The following is a 6,000-nucleotide window of genomic DNA, read 5'->3' as shown; positions in this document are numbered from 1 at the left end:
TTGCAGCACCAGGTCCTCCCTGCTCCGCGGCTGAGTGTGAGATTTGTACATTCCAGGCGAGGCTGAGCCACTTGAACATCCACAGTGTTGATGTCACAAATATCTCTGAACTTGGGAAGTATAAGTTATGAGACAAAAATTCTTAAGATGACCTTACATGCTCTTCTTAGATGTGAAAATGTCTTCAACTAGAATTTCAAACCTACAGTCACAATACCCAAAGCAGTGACCGTGAGTGCTAGTCAGCATAGCATCTTAGGTGCCATGCCCGCGACCCTCTCTCTGTGCGCTTCTCCCATCACCCACCGTCTGGCCCACCTCCCGGGTCCTCCCCTCCACCGGAGAAGGCCCAGGGCCACTCTGTGCACAGCGGCTCTCCTGGGTCCTGAATGCAGGTGTTCAAGGGTTTGAGTCCTAGCTTTGCTCCTTACCAGCTGTGTGGTCTTGGGCAAGTCACCTAACCTCTTGAGCCTCAGAGCCTAACCTGAGGTTGGCCATAAAACCTGTGGTATGTGTTAAATAAGTTCATGTGTGAATTTTAAGCAGCCCAGACTAGCCTTCTGGAGGCTGAGAAAAATCAAGGGCCACGGCTGAGTGTCAGCGATGTGAGTCAGGCCACCGGAACCTTCGGCCCAGTGGACCCTCCGGCTTCAGAAGGGGGTCACCCTGCAGAGGATTTCTCCAGCCAACCCTTAGACTCACAAGACATAATTAATTGTTATTTTAAGCCACTCATTTTGGGGGCAGTGTATCTCCCAGCAATAGATACTGAAATACATGCCCTTTTAATTAAACAAACCCACTTCAGGTATTTATACCAATAAGAACAGAATCCAGAGGATAGCCGACAATTTAGCTCCAAAGGTGTTCTTCGCAGCATTGTCTATGATACAAAACATCCACATGGTCTTAGGTGTCCAACACCAGGAGTTAGAATGTGGTTCATCCTTACACTGTGCAATTATTGGGATGTTTTTGGTGAAGCATTCTAGTGGCAAGGTTTCCAGAATATACTAGCAATTTGGAAAACAAAGCAACGACTCAAAGTATATATGATCCCATTAAAATATGCATATTTTAAATATATTTTAATATGAAATAGATGGGTCCAAAGACATATGCAACTTCCATTAGATGTTAAGTTGCTCTCTAAACATGATGATACAATGTATCTTTCCACCTCCTTCTCCATGGCCCAGGCCCTTCCCCCAGCCAGCGGCTGACCCATGTGAGAGGCAGGTCCGTCCACTCAGTGCTGATGTGAGTCGCAGCAAAGACACTTCCCCCTTGTCTTCACTGGACAGGCTCTCCTGGTTTCTTGGCCACCCAGAGACATCGTCCTCTGTCCCATTTGTCACCCAAACAAAGGGAGCTGGCTTACTCCTGGACCCGGAGCCCAGAGGGAAGGGCCGGGTGCAGCACTGAGAACAGTCAGCAGGAAGCCAGGCGTCACACACGGGGCTGCAGCTGGCAGCAGGGAGTGGTCCTGTGTCCGCCTGGCACACCCAAAAGGGCTCAGTGACTCGAACACAGTGATTAACTTCTCTTTAATCTCCGCCTCACTGAGCAGCGAGGCCAGCTGCTCGGCTTCCCCAGCAAGCTCTGCGTGAGTCACTGGGCGCCCCGCGGTGGCCCGAGCACGTTTCATCGCAGGCAGGTGCGACTTTGAGACACCCAGGGTGTCCCCCTCCGACACCGACTAAATATTGAACCGACAAGGCCTTATTTAAAACAAATAATATGGCTCTAGAGTCTTTCTTCTCCTGGTTAAAAATCAAAGAGACAAGTCCCATTTGTTTCCCTTTTCCCCAGCTGTTGAATCGAGGCTGAAGGTCCCTGGGACATGGGGCATCTCCTTAAGTAAGAGGAAGTTTGTTAACTCGGGGCTTGATTGGGAAAATCATTTACCAAACCACACGGGTGCGCGCTGGGCGGGCAATCTCTGAAGTGCCGCAGAGACGGGGGCCCGGCTCTGGCCTGCTCAGCGCTTTCTTCTAATGTGGGTCACTCCTTGAACTAGGACAGCCTGCAGGTGTCCCTTTGTGTGCAGACGGACACTCAGCTCTTACCCCTTGAAAGAAAGAAGAGAAACAAAGGGCTGCCGGGGCGTGTGGAGGACCGACATCACGGACAGGAAGGCAGACCTCTCCACACGGCACACGCCTGGGCCTCCTACTCGGCTCTGTAGTCTATTCAATTCAGTTACAATCACCCAGACCTGGACTCCCCGCCCCTTCCCTACGGCGTCCTCGCTGCGTGACTTCCAGCAGGTCATCTAACCGCCCGGAGCCTCGGTTTCTCATCCTCATGGAGCCATTGTGACCATGAAACGAGGGGATGAAGTCCCCACGTTTACTCTGGGCGACAGAGTAATGGCCCAGAGAGACCCACATCCGTGTTCCCGGAACCCGTGAGGGTGTCTTCACCCGGCAAAGGGAGTTTGCGCTTGTGATCAGCTGAAGGATTTCAAGGTGGAGCGGGGACGCTGGGTTATCCAGGTGGGCCTGGTGGAATCACAGGCGTCCGTGCGAGAGAGGCAGCTGGTGTGAGAGGCAGGCGGTGAGACTGTGGAAGCGGAGATCGGGTGGCGTGGCCATGAGCCCGGGAATGCCAGCCATCGCTAGAAGGTAGAGGAGGCAAGAAACGGAGTCTCTCCTAGAGGCCTCAGGAGGAACCGGCCCCGCCCACGCCTTGGCTTCAGCGCAGTGGGACGGATTTTGGACTTCTGGCCTCCAGACGGTAAGGCGATGCATGTGTATTATTTTAGGCCTCTCAGTTTGTGGTAATTGGCTACAGCAGGCACAGGAAATGAATACAGGGTGAGAGGCAAAGAACACAGGGTGATAGGTAAAGACAAGGTCCCGCACAAATGGAGGGGTTTGCTGTCATGGAGCCGGAGCCAGGTGAGGCCCCACGCGGTGGGTGTGCCCGCTGAGCCAGCAAGGTGTTGGCCTACAGGCGTCTATTGGCATGAGCTTGTTTTCGGCGAGGGAAGGTGCCTCCACGGAGGGCTGTGGGTGGCTGTGTGCCTGGTCACCCAGATTCGAGCCTCAGTCCAGTGGAGAGAGGCTGGGACAGAGCTGGAGGGACTGTTTCCCAGGGACTGACGGCCTGCGGGTGTGAGCTGTGCTGCTCCGGGGCCTGGTGTCACGGCAGGACAGGGCAGGGGACCGGGAGGATTTGCCCCATTCTGCACGTAGCCCAGCCTGGCTGCAGCTCAGCGACACTGCCTGGCAGGTTCTGGCACCCAAAGGCTGCATCTCAGGACCAGCGGCCACCTCAACCTTGACCTGGGTTAGGGCCCAGGTGGCAGAACAGAAGGTGTCACCAAGAGGTTAGGGCCAAAGACCCAACGTTTTCCCTGAAACTCCCCCAAAGAAATAATGCAACGAGCCATTATGTGTAGGGGGTGGGCGTGGGGAGGGGCAGACGCAAGCCACTGGCTTTTGGACTAATACATGCTGGTGCCAGCTCTCCGACGAGGCCTTGCCCTGGGGCCACTGCAGGGCCTGCCTGTGGGGATCCACCAACATTTCTCCCCAGGACAGTGTTCCCAAGGAGACCACAGACCCGGTCCAAGCCACCCTACGCTCCCTGTTGCTTACACACATTAACACCACCCCGACCCTGCGCCGAGGCCTTGCTCTTTCTGTCCCTCTGCCTGGAGCAGTCCCCGGACCCTCACACAGGTGGCTTATCGCTCAGGCCCCTGCCCCACGTCACCCCCTCGGGTGGCTTCCCCCAGCCCTGCAGGCGCTCACTGCCCCACCGCTCTCGTATTTTCTTCCTGCTCCACAAATACTGCATATCTAAGGCCTCTGCTCGCTGGCTGGAAAGTCTCAGAAACCAGCCAAGTGGAGAAGGGACGGGAGCCCGTCAAGTGATTTTCCGTCGGGACGGCCTGTGTGAGGGTCAGCGGAAAGTTCTGGAACAGCCGACCCGCTTCTCCTGCCACATTTCCGGCTGCTCTTCTCTGAGGTGCTGGAGAGACTGGGGGTGGGGGGGAGGAAGAAGGGGTGCTTCTCCTCGGGGCCTCTCGGCCTGGTTCCTGGAGGTCACTCGGGATCGAGTCGGCCCTCACCCCTGCCCTGCCCGGCCTCCCTCCTCGAGCTTGGCTGCTCTGGTCAAGTGTGAAGGATGCTTTGGAAAGTTCCTCCTGGTCCCCCGGGTGTTTAGGAAAATTTCACAGCAGGGTCTTAGCACTGTCATGTCCCTCTGGGAACAGGTGCCCTGAGTCATTCTAGAATTTCAAAATGGGTGGTCTGGGGGGGCGGCGGGGGGACAGGGAACCTCTTTACTTTGTAAGTCATCCGCTTCTAGAAGTTAATAGCCAGCCCTCAAAATCCCAACCGTTTTTGTTTTTGTTTTAATTTTTAGAGAGAGAGGAAGGGGGAGGGAGAAACAGAAGCGTCTATGTGAGAGTGAGACATCGGTCAGTTGCCTCCAGCGCGCACTGTGCCAGGGATCAAACCCTCCACCCCGACCGGGAGCCCAACTGGTGACACCTTGGGTCGCAGGGCGACACTCGACCAACTGAGCCCCACCGGCCAGGGCTGGTGTTTCGCTCTCGAAACCTGGGCAAGTGAGTCTTTGAGGGTCGACGGAGGCCTGACCGCTGCCCAGCTGGCCCAGGATGGTGATAAGAGACCAGCCTGCGAGCGCTCCTCAGGCTGGCTGCCCTGCGGACGTTGCTGTAGTGGACTCGGCTGCCTCCTGACCCACAGGCTCACCATCAGCGTCTGGGGCCACCTGCCTCCAGATGCCCTCTTCCGGGGGTTGGTTCCGACCCACTTTCCTGGCTTGCTCATGCCAGTTTCTATCTTCTCTAATAAAACAAGTGACACCCCCTGTTCCCTAATAGGACGTCAGTGGCTGCCAGGGACACTGCCCCACCCCAGGCTTGGAGGGCACCTGGCCTGAGCTTGCCCACTGATCGCTCAGAGCGGCACGTTCCCAAGTCTGCGTAGCCCCAGAATGTTCACCCTCGTAGCCAAGATAGGCCCGGATGCACTTTCCAAGGAGCCAAGGGCGGCTTCTCTTCAGGAATCTGGTTGCCCGGGTCACCTGGCAGGGACATCGTCTGCCGCTACAGAGGCCCTTCCAGGTGACTAGTGCTCACGGCACTCACGGCACCAAGGCAGGGGGGGCGGCCTCCGGGCCTCCATCACCTTGTCCCCGCTCCTGTCTCTCATTTAGTGACGCGCTGGCTCCGTTGGCTGCCCATTTGCCCAGGCCTTCACTGGCTCCTTGATTTTATTCAACTATCAGGCCCGTTGTCCACTCATGGGTTCATCTGTTTATTCAGTCAGACGTTCATCCTCCCGCCGGTCACCCCCGACCCACTCCCTGCCCATACACCTCTGCGTCCATCCCTTTATTCGGTGGGTCAGCAGTTAAGTTAGCCAGGCAGCCATGGCTCGGTGGTTAGAGCTTCAGCCCTGCACACCGAAGGGTCACAGGTTCGATCCCCAGTCAAGGGCAGGTACCTGGGTTGTAGGTTCCATCCCAGACCCCGGTCAGGGCACGTGCAGGCGGCAACCAATCAACGAGTCTCTCTCACATCGATGTTTCTCTCTCTCCCTCCCCCCATCTCTTCCGCTCTCTCTAAAAATCAATGGAAAAAATATCCTCAGGTGAAGATTAACAACAACAACATACATTAGCCAGGCAATCAACAGACACACATGTACTCCTGTGTTCAAAGCACGGTTGTTTGGCAATGAGGAGGGCAGGGCACTAACACCCATCACCTGGCGACTCTGTGCCAGGCACGGTGCCCAGCTCTTAACAGGCTTGATCTTCACATTAACCTCAGAGGCAGGTCCTAAGGGCCACACCCACAGCAGAGGAGAGTCGGTCCAGGGAGCCTGGGTGACCTGTCTGGAGTAGTCAACAAGTAGGAGTCAGAGCCAGGGTCCCACCCAGCTCTCCGGGCTCTGCAGACTGTGCCTTTCCCCGCCCTTTCGCTCCACGTCACGTTTGCTTTTACATTCCCGATAC

This window comes from Miniopterus natalensis, chromosome 14, assembly GCF_054644295.1.
Source record: "Miniopterus natalensis isolate mMinNat1 chromosome 14, mMinNat1.hap1, whole genome shotgun sequence".
Taxonomy (NCBI): Eukaryota; Metazoa; Chordata; class Mammalia; order Chiroptera; family Miniopteridae; genus Miniopterus; species Miniopterus natalensis.
Note: the sequence above shows the minus strand (reverse complement) of the source record.